This window comes from Tamandua tetradactyla, chromosome 7 (genome assembly GCF_023851605.1).
Source record: "Tamandua tetradactyla isolate mTamTet1 chromosome 7, mTamTet1.pri, whole genome shotgun sequence".
NCBI lineage: Eukaryota > Metazoa > Chordata > Mammalia > Pilosa > Myrmecophagidae > Tamandua > Tamandua tetradactyla.
This window is the reverse complement of record NC_135333.1, coordinates 48,830,037-48,844,286: the sequence shown is the minus strand read 5'-3', so window position 1 is coordinate 48,844,286 and position 14,250 is coordinate 48,830,037. Positions and strand designations below refer to the sequence as shown.

Sequence of the window (14,250 nt, the reverse complement as noted above, 5' to 3'; positions counted from 1 at the left end):
ATTTAAATGGTAGATTCGAAATTTAAAAATTGGGGTCATGTCATTTATAAGCTCTGGATCCTACCTCACTTGGCATGCTAGAAGTAGAGTCTTTGCATCAAGAATTAAGAGGCCTCCTGCTCAGCACCATTGTTAAAGCATTTCGGGAAGTCCGGGCTCAAATCTGGAGACCATTTCTTATGTAGGAAATGAAAGAAACCGGAGAAGACCAAATCAGGTGATGAAATTGGGGGAAGGTCTGGATCTGTGTCTTCTCAGGACTGATGGAAGAGACGGATGCTTAGCCTGGATATAGAAAATTCTAGTGCCAGGGTGACCCTGTAATCTATTATCATTACCAAGATGCTTTCATGCATGAAGAGGGATGCTATTATCAATTACCAGGATGCAACAGGTGTAAACTGGTACAGCCCTGGGCACCTCAGGATGTGGGGATTTGCCAATTTGATATGCTGCAATGAGAGAGAAGTACGCTTGTAGGCTTTGCTGTAGTGGGCAGAAATAGAACTGATGGGTGGAAGCTCCCAAAGACACATTTGAATTCAATAGAAGGAAGGACTTTCAGACAAGCTTTCAAAATGTTGTTCAGAAAAGAATGAGTTTCCCCCTTATTCCTGCAAGGGATCCACTGGGATCTGATCGCCACTGGCCAGGGATGCTGTAGAAAGGAGGAAGTGGGCTGCACCCACGGTCATCAGCTGTGACATTAGGGCACAGTTAGATGTGCACACTCATAAACAAGGACTCCCAATATATTCATTCAAATCACTGATATATTTACTTGTAACATATCCTGTTCCTGTACCATGTAGAATTTAATGAAACCTATGTTCACAGCATTCGCTCACTGCTACAGAAGACTTAAAAAAAAACCGCAGTACAGAATGATGGCACATCACACACATCTCTATTCCTTAGCCTACCATTTTCTCTTGTGTAAATGTGTAACCGAACATGATCGATTTGAAATGGAAAGGTGTTGTTGGTTTGGCTGAGCATTCGGGCGTTGGCTAACTAAAGAACCTCAGCAATAATGTTTGGCAACATGAATTTGCTTATTTTGCTCAAATGACTAGTCAAATATGTCATCTTAAGTTTTTATTTTTTTTTTGCTTATATCATAATCAGCAGGGTGGGACACATTGCTGTTTACTAGCCATGGGTCTCATCTTACAAAAAATTACCACATTTCTACTATATGTATTTTGTTGCATTAAAATGATAAATGTATGTATTTGAAATATAACGATGTGACTCTGCATAATAGACACTCGATAAATATTTTTGCATTAATTAATAAATTCATATTTAAGTAACATGTTCTTATACATTGTTTCAAGGGCAATTATATAATACAAAGAGTATACTCAATTTACATTCAATGAGATAGGTTTTAATTTGCCCATCATGCAGAATCACATCCAAAACACACGTTGATTGCAGGCTCTGGAACACACACTTTTTTTGTAGTTTATACACCTGCGTGACCCCTTATTCCCCTTAGGGCACAATCCACACTGTGGTCAGTGGTACCTGGGGCATTTTGCCACACAGGTGAGCGTTGTTTGGGACAGGTTTTCCTTTCCAGAGTCACTGCCCCTGGAATGTGTTTAGCAGAAAGTAGTATTCTTGTTCCTAGTAAGCTTTTCAAAGACTCCCCTTGCAGGTCCTTGGTGGCTCTCGAAGCTTCGAAGCTTCGTGGGAGAAGAGCCCTGATGAAGGGGTTGGCCCTGGAACCTGCTTTGCAGAATCTGTTCCTTTAGGCAGGGGCATCTCCTCAGTGCCCAAGTCAGGTGTTCAGGCAGGCTGGGTCAGGAAGGAAGCTCTCCAGCACAGCAGGTGAACCTTGGGAGATTCTCATGCCCAAATCAGAACATATTTCCGAAGCAGGGGTGGGGTGGGGACAGGTCTAGGGGATGATGCTGGGGAGGGGGTGCATTCCTGGGAGTGCGCTCCTGGGGGGTGGCAGTTCCCAGAGGGTTGGTCCTGGGAAGATGGCCCTGGGATAGGGACACTTCTGGGGATGAGTCCTGGGAGGGTCAGTGCAGAGAGGGGTGGTCCCAGGGAGGTCTAAGGGTGAGCTGGTTCTGGAGGGACCAGTCCTGGGAGGACGCCAGCCTGGCTGCCTCCTGAGCTGCCCAATAACATTGACAATAGGTTGGGGGAGTCAGGCTGGGAAAGGAGGGGAAAGTATAAGGGAAGGAAGGCGGGAAGGAGAGGACTCCAAAACCAAAACATGTTTTTCCTCCTTTTCACTCCACAGTCTACAGCTTGGGGGATGGGGTGGTGGTGGAAATGCAGCCACAGGAAATCAGACTGTGCTTTCAAATGCAATGGCCCTGAGGAAGCGGAATTCTAAAAATATCCAGGGTGCATATTATCACTGAGCAGTTACAGAAATAAAGACGCTAGGCTCTATCTTTCTGTTAGTCAAATCAAAAATTCTAATTGGACACAGAACAATTTCTCAAAGCTTTCGGCAGGAGGTAATTATTGTGTTGACAACACAGAAAAAAGGGTGAAACCGATCCTGCTGTTTGGGCTGTTTCCATGAAAGAAGGAAGAAGAGATAACGTTTCTGCCTGGATCCAAACTGATTAAAAAATGACAGGCTTCCCTACTGGATTTATCCAGTTACGCCAGTAGCAAACCGTTGCCATGTCATACCAAACCCTCTGGTAACCAACCTGCAGTGTCCTTCCAGCACAGTCTTCATGTGATAAGATAACACTAAAAGGAAACCCCCAGGTTTTAAATCAGAAGAGATACATGAGGCAGCAACAGTGGTTACATTTTATATCCTTCATAGTGTCAAGCATGGAGCCTAAACAGAAAGGATTCTCAGTCAATATGATTGATTAAAAGTACGGAGCTAGAATTCTCGACGGTGGTGGTTTTCACGGGTGTAGACACGTCAAAACTCATCGAATACTACACTTCAAATATGTGCAGTTTATTGTATGTCAACTGTACGTCAACGAATCTGTTTAAAATAAAGCACGTTAGAGATATTCTGTTCATGATTCAAACATGAGAGCAAGATGATAATACGGAGGGTTCAATTTGTGCAACAGCCCATCTCAAGAGAGTTCTTCCACTCCGAGGAATTTGTCCATTATTATAGATTCTGTTCTTTTTATTTGAGGTTGGTTGCTTATGATTTTCTCAAATGTTGAGCTATTCAGGACTGAGCTATGGAATTACTTGGTTTTGGTGCTGTAAATATCATCTATTCATGGATGAGTCCCAACTTATATATCCAGCCACTCCACTGCCTATTGCACCTCACAAACTGACTGCGTCTCAAACTGAGTTCCTGATATACTTTCTTCCGGGGCCAACTGCACTCACAGGCTTCCCACAGGCAATGGCTACCCCAACTTTCCATCTCTACTTTCCATTCTTTAGGTCAAAAACCATGGATATCATCCTTGGCTACTTTTTTCTCCCACGCCCCACACCGAACCCACCAGGAAATACAGTGGGTTTCATCATCAAAATATGCAGAATCTGAGCACCTTCCACCATGTCCATGCCTACCATTACTTCACGTGCTGGATCCTTGCCATTGACAACCAAGCCTTGGGAAAGGCCCTGCTCCCCCCCTCCACCTGCCTTGCAGTCGGACTTCCCTCAACGCCCAGTGGTCCTGTGGAGTCTACTAGGACCTGCCCCCAGGCAGAAGTCTCCAAGTGGGTTCCATCTCCATTCACCCCTCACTCACTTTACCCCATCATGCTGGTTTCCTTGCTGTTTCCCAAATGCCGCAGGGATCCTTCTGCCCCAGTTCAAGAGCTCTGTCCTCCCCTGGAACACTCGAGTTTTCCCCAGTCCTCACACAGCTCAGCTCTTCACATCCTTCAAACGCATGCTCATATATCACCTTTTCATAGGTCTGCTCCCACTGCTGTATTTAAAATAGCAACCTCACCCCACTTCCCATCTTCTGCTTTATTTTCCCTAGTGGCAATCATCACCTTCTAGCAATACATATATTTATTATCTGCCTCTTCCTCTTAGAAAGCAAGCTCCCCAAGGACAAGAATTTTGGTCAGTTTTGTTTGCTGATGTCTAAAGAAAAACACCAATAAGTATTTATTCAGTGACTGGCTGAATGAATGAATGAATGAATGAATGAATGAATTTGAAGCAGTCTGTCCTGGTTTAAAAGTGTTGTGTCCCCCAGAAAAGCCATGTCCTTTAATCCTGATTTAGTATAGTTTAGGGTGGAAATCTTTGATTAAATTGTTTCCATGGAGACGTGGCATATCCAGTTATAGGTGTAGCTTTTTATTAGATGGAGCTGTGATCATGTGACAGATGTTGGCCTTTCTTTGGAACTAAGGTATTTTTCTCTGGATGCCTCAGTTTGGACATTCCTATGGCCTTAGAACTGTAAACTTGTAACTTAATAAATCACATTTATAAAAGCCATTTCATTTCTGGTATATTGCATTCTGGCAGCATTTAATAAACTAAACACACTTGGATACTTTCTGTCATTTTGAGTTTGTCAGTCTAACCCCTTTGGTTAAAGGATAATAGCTGTGTGCAGCTATTCTTTTACCCTCTGATCCAGAAAGATGCAGAGAGAAGTGCTGGCCCATAGGGAAGGACAATAGGATTAAGCAGGCAAACAAAGAATTCCAGATCTATGCAAAACCAGAAAAGAAAGGGGAAGCCACAAGATATGAAATGCATTACTCATTTCTGAGCTCCCACCAAATGTCAGGCATGAAGTTACTTATCTAGAGCCAAAGATAAAGTAACACATGGGCCTTCCCCTTCAAAAACTATAATTGGGGGGGGGGGCACCTATAAGAAGGAAACTGCAATCTCCAAGAGAAAACTCAGAGTTTGGGTGAGGATGCTTGGGAGCATAAAGGAAAACGATTCACTCTACCCAGGGAAAACTGGATGATGAAACTTTTTTGGGTTGGATTGAGAGAAAGGAGTGGATGGGTCCCGGGCAGGGGAAGGGATGGGGGAGGCGCATCACTAGCTCCAGGATGAGCTTATGCAAAAGGCTACAGTCCAGAAAAGGTTGCAGGTGCTTGGGGAAAGGTGTGAACAGTGTGTGTGCATGTGAGAGAGAGAGAGAGAGATTGGGAGAGAGAAAGAAAGGCTAATTCAGGCATAGGAGTGGGAGAGGAGGGTGGTGAAAGGGTGACAGTGACAATTTTATAATAACTCAGGGAGGAAGGAGGAGGCTCAGAACCATGACAGGGGCAGTAAACTTCTCACCCCAAAACAGTTTGGGAAGAAAACTCCTGAGCCAGGAGATGCGGAAATCTAATCTAAAGAGCTAGAAGAGTACCAGAGTTAGCAGTAACATAATAAAGAGGAAGAACGACCAGAGACATGGTGAGTCAGTCATCATAGGACAGCTATTTTTAAGCCCTCAAGGAGGAAGAGGAACACGAGTAATTAGAAAGCCAAAGGTGAAACTGGGAATGATAGGGGAAATTCAGCACAGCCTCTGTTAACTCTGGAATACTAGCAGATTGAGCTTCCTTTGGGGAACAGTATTAAGTCCTCTAACCAGGTGCTTACTTATTCTCTGAGTCTTTGAATATCTTTCACTTTGAAAGTTATGGATCTCAGTGTCTAAAAAGCCCCAGATCTCCCTCAAAGAAGTTACACCCTTATGAGCAGCATGGCAGACAAACAAAACTGTTGTGGACCAAAGCAACCATATTTCCACAATAAAGAAAGGAAGGGACCATAAACAAATACCAACTTACAATGTGTCCATAAAATGACAGATACACTCCACCCTGTCTAGGCAAAAGATACCCATAAGCTGTCCTTTGAGGTTTGTCTAAAATATATCCTTGTCCTGGATGTGGATATAATATTCTATAAATACTATGCCTGGTTTTACATTTGTGGAAGGCTTTTATTCTCCTGCCGATGTGCGCCTGTTTAATCTGTTTTAAGAAGATGGACCAGCTCTCACCCTGATCTGTTTTATTTAATACCTAGAAGGTTATTAAGTGTCCGAAACATTTTTGATGGATATTATGCAAACTAGCATGTTGATTCTCACCCAAAAGGAAACTAGTCCTGTATTTTCAGAGTGGTTTGTGCAATGGAAAAAAAAAAAAAAAGACTTCAATAAGCATTCAATAAAGCCAGGTTCTAGACTTATGACTGCCTTTAACTCTGTGTGATTTCCTTGGCTAAAATATACACACATAACTTGAAAAATTGAAAAATCTTCCTAATGAATGGTGGTGAATGGGAAGTTGCTAAAGAATTTTAGGCAGTGACTGGATTGTGCCTTTGTTAAGAAAAGGATAGTATTACCAGTAAAGTAAATGACTTTGTAATTTCTTGTTTCTGTTCTAGAATTTTCTTTCAAGATAAAAACCCTAATAGCTTTCTGATCATTTTAGAGAACTGAAGGGTTTTAGAAAGGTAGGGTGATATAACCCATCAGTGCAAAAGCAAAATCATCTTCCTTCTCTTCCCTCCTCGCTCCCAAGCGACCCTCACCCTATTAATCTCCCGGGGTCAATAAAGCCCCCGGGTTCCTGCATCACCTCCTTCTGGCCACCTTCCTAATAAGCCTTCCCTGTCCCAGGAATTAAGGATGGCTAGGGTGATACCTGTAACTGCAGAGCTCTATCAGGAGGGTTATACAACATCTGTGAAATAGCAGACCTGAACTTTGTTCTCCTTATGCTACTTTCTCTGAATAAAATCCATTCCAATACTGCAAGGGAGGGTGTAATATTTATTCCACTAGTAACTCCAGGGCCACAGCCAATTGCCTTGTCACACCTAAATGTGCTCTAAATTTCCCCAAGTTGTGACTGTTGGGCTTCCCAGAGGTAAAGGTAAGCCCAGTGGGGGTGGAGAGAGACAACAAGACAAAACTATCACACGGCTTTCTTATTCCAAGCATGTCTTTTTGGAGTGCCAGGTGCTTCACAGGCATTACATCGTTTGATTTTCCGAATGTAACTTTTCTTACAGTTAAAAAGAAACCAAAAACAAACGAATAAAAAATGAGTCTCCTTAAGGCCATGTGGCTAGTAAGTGACAGTGCTGGAAGCTGAAGTCAGGGCCAATGATGCCACAGCTCCGCTCCCCGCTTGCCATAGGCTGCCACCCTAGGGCCATCCAACTCAGGAGGAGGGGATTAGCGTTGGTTCTGCAGTGAGGACCTCCGCTAGGCCATTTAATGCCTGTAAGTGCTTCCTCCTTTGTAAGATGTGCTACCTAGCCCCTTTATGTCCTAAAATTCCATCCATCTCAAATGGCTAGCTTGATTGATAATCCCCAAATCACGTATACACAGGATTCACACATCACACTGAAGATGGACCTTCCTGCCCACATCTGCCCCTCGCTGGAATCTGCAGGCTGTATCTGAGCTACTGGTCACTCTGTAGGTCCTCTGTTACAAAATACTCAACATTCCCAATAAAAGGGGATTTGAGAAGGGAGAACACAGCTCTCCATTGTGCTCGGCTCTATGTCTGCTTCATGTCCTCCTCGCCCTCTCCTCCTTTCTGTGCTCTGTCTGGACAACAGAGAAATAAATATGGAGTATTTATTGGAGGCACTCAACAGAAGCCATGGGTGAGCCAGCGCTGCACTCCCCAGTTCAGCCTGTAGGTGCTGTGACCGCTCCAGATGGCTCTCCACTACTCAGTTTCCCAGTTTGGGTTTGGTCACATCTAGTGCTTCTTTACAGGCATGAGGTGAGAGCAGAATCGCGTGTTGTGGTTGGGCTTGGCTGGCCATGGCACCTCTCAGATGGCTGTTTCCATTCACCTTCATGCATTATCGATCTAATTCCCCATTCCACGCCATTTTATTCACTGAGATTCCTCATGCAAGAAGGACAGAGAAAGGCAAAGACAGCATCACCAGAAGAAGAGGCCAATTCTGACACAAAGTGTGGAGCTGCAACTTCAAGTTTGGAGGGAATAGGTTTGGTCTGACAAAGTGAAAGATATTGCTATAAGATTTTGCAAAGTGCCAAGACTGCTGAGCCTGAGGTTGCGGGTGTTTTGCTTGGGGAAAATGAGGTTCACCCTACAGTCTGGAGTAAGGAAAGTTAGAGACAGGAGGATCTGACATGCCAAACTTCAGGCTTCTGAAAAAGCCTGCATCAGTCAGTGCTGTAGTGTGAATGTGATCTATTCACTTGGTAATTTATGTATTCAGTAAGGACTTACTGAGAGCATGTGATGAGCAGAGGGGTTAAACTTGGTGAGTGTCAAATGAGCAGACAGTAAGGAGTACTGTCCAGTATCATGGATTGCCAGATAACTCCCAGTACAGCAGGGGTGAAAAGGAGCACGTGAATAAAATCAGAGTTTGGGGCAAGAGACATGTTCCAGACCATGGAAATCATGCCTCTTCTTATATTGCATCATTAACTGACCAGAGCTCCAACTTAAAATGAAAACCAGAAAATATCACACAAGATAGAGACTGGGCTTCCTAACGAACTAGGCTCTCCAAGTCACAACAGGAGTTCGAGTTAGCTAAGCTCCTAAACCGGAACAGGGGTTACTCATTCAGCTCAAACCAAGACTGGCCGCTCAGTTTTGCTCGATTGTATGGTAACAATAGAGCCACTGAACAGAACCAGGGTCATCTGTTATTTTCCAACAATCATAACTTTTACTTCTTAGCAGTAATTTCTATCCTGAAATGGAAAAGTATTTCTCATTTTTGGAAAAATACCTAATTTCCACAGATACAAGTCAAAATTGAAAATGCACACACGCACGCACATGCTCACTAGGACCCAAAATGAGTATTCATATAATTCACTAAACAGTAGCAGCAGCCCTGATCATCTTCTGTGCATACAAGAGAGGAATCACGGGGGATATTTTGAGGATAATACTCTTTATTGGGAATATGTGAGCTGTCTCAGATACAAAGGTGCATCGAAGTTCTTCCCAATAAGATAAAGACTTGCTGACTCTATGGGACATAGGAAGGGTGGTTCTCTGTGGATTTAGGGAACTAAAAGGAAATTGCTGTGGCCAGTATTTGTGATAAACTGGATTTATGCTGATTTGGAAAACTTCTTGCTGAACAGAGTAGTGAAACCAGCAGGCCTTTGTGTTCCTCGGTGACCCAGGAATTCTAAGAGTGGCTGTACCAGCTCTTATGAGTAAAAGTCTAACGTAAAAAAAAAAAATGAAAACAAAAGCAAAATGGGGAAATACCAACCATGCACTGCAGTCAACTTCAGGCTAGAATGAACACCACAAAATGAAAGACTCAGATATCACCCTCCTTCACCTCAGCAGGTCAGATTTTTAGTGGCCGCCTTCTCCAGATTTGTCAAGACTCATTGATTTTGCTTCTTGTATGAAAAGCTCAAGCATCTATGTATCCTATACAACTGACGGAATGATAACTTCTCCTCCATTTCTTCACTCCAACTCCTAACTTTTAAGAAACGTCCAAAAGTTTCTTTTGTTCCTTCGATGATATCAGAAACGGGCAAGGGGAGTAAATGGATAATCTCAGGTCACGAGGGGAGGGTCCTGACTTACTCGCTGGTTCTGCCTCGTTGGCTGGCTCCTCTCTTGCTCCTTCATTAGTTCAAGAGGCAGAGAGTTTCTAGAATTTAGGCTGAATCGCCACTGGAACTTCATCACCCTACTGCTTAACTTCCTAGAAGGCCCTAGAAATCAATTCTGATGGACATGCTGGAATTTTTCACAGTGAATGGCCCAAACTGAGACATTCTACCACAAATTTTATTGATATATTAGGCGAGGTCCAAAAGATAAATGGTGTGAATCAAGTCAATGGTAAATCCAGACACATGTATTCTGAGATTGTGCAGAGGGCGGCTCAACATAATTTTATGAGGCATTCAACCACTAACATGCCTAGTTCTCATTTCAACATAAAAAAGTAGAAAGTCTTGAGAAGTTATTTCTTTTTTTAAAATTATTTTAAAAAATAATTATTTACATATGCAAAGACATCTAAGAGTGAAGCACTAGATTTGAAGGTGCAGATCCCATTTTCAGTGGCTCAGCATCAGGCTAACTGCAACTTTTAAGAGTTACATGCATGATTCACAGGAACAGGGGAATACAGCTGTACATTTTCTCTATACCCCTCTTCCCAAAGGCCTTATGATGTGAACACAAGCCGTATATTTACACTGCAAAGGCAGATGGCCCTCCTCGAAGGTGGTCTCACCCCCAAGGCTCACAAGGGTAGTTTGGCACGCTCCTCCCCTACAATCCTGGCCCTCACTCCACTCCCTTCACCACAAACAACCGTTCTTGCTCAGCAGCTCATGGGGCCTACTCTACGCCATTTCCCTCACTATTCTTGCATATCCACTCTTCCATAGGGCTCTTCTTCTAAGTTCCAGAACTTGAGAAAGGCCAGATTTCTCATCTTTTCCTTTGACCTCAGCCTATAACATTGCTGTTTCCAGAGACGTGAGCCCTGTACGTTTGGCATGCAATTCTCTTGGATTATGAAATCAGCAACTCACTGAGCCTCAAGGGGGTCTCAATTTCCCCCAAAGACGAGATCATGCTAACGGCACTAGCCACCTGCCAGGCTCTCAGGGATCTGGCAACCATGTCTACAAATAACACCTAGGCTGTCCACCATAAATAACAAGGCTCATTAATAAAACTAATTCACCACCAATGCCCGGAATATAACAATAGCAGCAGCAGGTTGCATTGGGTCAGAACAAAAGAGGGTTGAGAGACTTTCTGGTTCTCATTCCTACTAAAATTCTTCCCTGTTAATACAAGAACAAGATTTTTTTTTTAAAGGTTTCTTCTACCCACATAACTCTGGGCATCATGTCTCCTTTCCAAGTCATCTGTGGCAACACCAGTCATTGGCTGAACAATTTAGTGTTGATTCCAAGGCAGGTCTAAATATTGCCACCAATTAAATTAATTGTAGCTATTTAACCTCTCAAGACCAGCTTCAAATGTACTTGTCACAGTGCCCTCCTTCCTGCTGTGACTTAAATGTAAGTCCAAACTTCATTCTCAGCAGAATGGCTCCCTCAGCCAACAGAAGAAAACCCACCACAAGCAGTTCATCTTCTGACACTAGATTGCATGAGACAACAGGCACTGTCAGAATCAAAACCAGATCTCCGCTGGTCTGAGGATTTGGTACCCTGCTCATGGGCAAGTCAATTTCCAACCTAAATGGAGCCATATGCTATGAAAGGGGGTGAAACAATTTAAGAACCAGAAACAAGACAATGAAATGTGTCCTCCCCCACATCCCCTGCAAAAAAAAAATCCCACTTTACTATTCATCGTAAAGAAGGCACACATAGCCAGTTTCCATGAAGCGTAGCCAAGAGATCACTGCACCCATGTCCTGGGGTGCTCTCCCCAAAGGCAGAGGAGAGGAGGCTCCCCTGGAGGCAGTCAGCGGTGGTTCAGGGCTCCCTGACCCGGGCTTTCCCACACAAGGCAATCATGCTCTGGAGAAAGAAGGGGATCATGGATGCTGATGGGGGAAACCGGGGTAAGCAGCTGCTCAAAACTCAATCAGGCAAATCCGGACCCAATCGGCAGAGCAGGTGCCTCAATACAGCCCCAGCTACTCCAAATAGAATAGGCGGTTCCTGCTGAATGCTGAGATTCGAAATGGGCCTGTCTAGGGTTTCCCAGAATCTCTTTCATCAGAATCGGTGAGGATTCAAACTAAAATAAGCCAGAGACAGCAGCAGCAGCAGCAGCAGCAGCAGCAGCGGCAGCCTCCTCGGGGATGCTCCAGCCGTGGGGGAGGAGGCGCCTCCTCCATTCATGGGAGGGTCGGGGAGTCCTCAACCGGGTTTGCGAGCAGGCTGAGCTTCCCGGGTTGGCTGGGCCACCCCATTCAAAAGGAATCTGTCTACTAGGAAGCCGCGACCAGAGCTATTCTGAGAACAGAGGGTCCCCGGAGATGTCGCAGCATCTCCAGTTACTCTGCTCACCAGGTATCGGGTAAAGGAGGCGCGGTCCTGATCACGCCCAAGCCTCCCGCACGTTTTCGAAGTGAAAGCTGCGGGATCCTCTCTGAATCTGAGATGTATCAACATTTGGGCCGCTGCCTGCAACACAGAAGCGCTGCGTCTGGTCATCCGCAAATGACACGTACTAAGGGGTTTCCCCGCGCCGCCGCCGCCAGGTCTGCGGCTCCCGATCTCCTCTCGATCAAACTTGCTGCAGCCATTTGGCATGTGAGCACGGTCCATATTGGCCGTGCCGGCGTCCCCCGCAACCCATGCACAAGGGCTCCCTGTCACTCCATAAAATGGCTCAAAGCAGTCCACCCGGCCCAGCCGACAGCGAGGGCCTGGCCTCTCGGCCTGGATAAACGCAGATCTTGCGCGGTGGCGGGGCCGGAGGGTGGTGGTGTGTGCGCGCTGGGAGTGGTAGCAGGCGGACGGTGTGTGCCGCACGTGGGGCTGGCATTTAAAAGAGGGAGCCCCCACGCGGAATAAAAGCCCCTAAACCCGCGGCGGGGAGCTATGGCAAGTCCTTCCCAACACCCCGGCATTTTAAGATGCTAAGAGCAGCGCGGCCTCGCCGCCTGCCTCCCCGCAACCGCAACCGGGAGACAAAGGCGCGTTACCTTTTATTCCCTGCGTTGCCCAGCGAGCCGAGGAACTCCGGGGCTCCACCCGCCAAGGCTCCGGGACCCGCAGCCCATTCGCCCCGCGCGCGGGCCGCGGCCCCGGCAGCAGCTGGAACCGCGTCCCCTCCGCCGCCGCCGCTGCCGCCGCAGCCCGCCCCCGAGGCCGGTCCCCCGCCCCGCCCCTCCGGCCCCAGCCTGCAGCCCCGCCGGGCCGCCCGGCCCCCAGCCGGTCCCCCAGCCTCCCCCAGCCGTGTTCCCCGCCCCCAAGCCGGTCACCCGCCCTCCCAGTAACCCCACAGCTCGTTCCCCCGCCCCTAGTCAGACTTCCCGCCCCCAGGCCTGTCCCCCGCCCCCCAGCCGTGCTTCCCGCCCGCCAGCCCGTCACCTCCCCCTACCCCGCTTCCCCACGCCCCCAGCCGGCCCCCGCCCCCCAGCGGCGCTTCCCGCCCCAAAGCCTGTCCCTCCGCCCGCCCCGCCCCTCCGCCGGACCTCCCGCCCCCAAACCGGTTTCCTCCACCCCTCGTCCCCTTCAACCCGGCCTCCGCACCCCCAAGCCGACCCCTCCCCACCACCCCCGACCCCCCAGCCCCGCCGCCCAGGTCCCCCAATCGGTCCTCCCGCCCTGCGGGTCTTCGCGTTCGCGCCCCTTTCCCCTCCATCCCGCCCTCCAGGCCCCGCCCCTATGTCCCCGCCCCCCGAGCCGATCCTTGCGCGCCCCGCCCCGGCCCGCAGTCCGCTCACGCCTTTCCCACCCCACCTGGCCTCCGGCCTATGCGCCCCGCGGCGATCTTACCCCTCGGCCGCCGGGAGCCGCGAGGAGCATCGACCCGGTGGGGTGTAGCTCCGGCCCTTCTTCGGCGCTTCCCATGCGGACACACCCTCGCAAGGACGCTAGGCCGGCGGGTGGCGGGGAGCCGGACGACGAGGGGCGCCCCGGAAAGCGAGCGGGCTCTGAATGCCCCAGGGGCGGTTCGGCTCCGGGTCCCTTTACGACGCACGTGCCGGTCGCCCGGGGCTGGGTCGGGAGTTAAAAGCCCCGGGGAAGGGCTGCTCGGGGTCGGGGACAGTCCGTAAGGAAGAGAAAGTTTGGGCTTGGGGATGGGGGTGGTCCCGAGCCGAGCCCGCTGCACCCATCCGGGCGGTCGCGCCCGGCCCGGGGACGGGTGGCTTTCTCGCAAAGGTGAGACTCTTACTCTTTCTGGAGTCCAACGTTCTAGAGTTTTCGGCTCCCTGGCCTCTGGAAATGGAAGTTCCTGCGCAAGCCCTAGGGCTCTGGTCAAGGATTGGCAACCATCCCGGGGAAAGGGAAACTTCAGTTGCGGTTGCGGGAGACCCAGGGGAGAAATGCGGGCGCACGTGTTCCCTTCCCCCAAATGAGAAACAAGCTCTGAGGCGTCTCCAAGAACAATAACTCAATTCACCTCGTAAGTCTAAATGTTTATGGCTTGCGGAGCACGATTCTCCCTAGACACATTTTTTTCTTATGAATGGTTAGAACACGGTTGACAAAATAAAGGGAGAGGCAGGCTTACAGCACTCGCTTTGCCGAGGTGGCAAAGCCCAGATGCCTGTGGGGCAAATGTCTGCCTGAGCGTGGCCCTTCTTGCAGGAACCCCCGCCATCCAGGCATCCACCCACTCTTCACGC

General features: G+C 47.9%; 1 protein-coding gene across 9 annotated transcripts in view; it reads right to left on the bottom strand.

Moving 5' to 3' along the window:
• The window catches only part of FRMD4A (FERM domain containing 4A), a 452,880-nt gene that overhangs the window by 216,408 nt on the left and 222,222 nt on the right, over positions 1-14,250 (bottom strand). Inside the window, exon 1 of one of the 9 annotated variants that reach the window (XM_077169377.1) lies at positions 13,797-13,882. The exons of 7 other annotated variants lie outside the window; for them this stretch is intronic. The gene's annotated coding sequence lies outside the window, so the exon portion shown is untranslated. Of the gene's footprint in view, positions 1-12,600; positions 12,721-13,796; positions 13,883-14,250 lie in introns of those variants that run through there. One more of the 9 variants, XM_077169376.1, reaches the window with a different exon arrangement.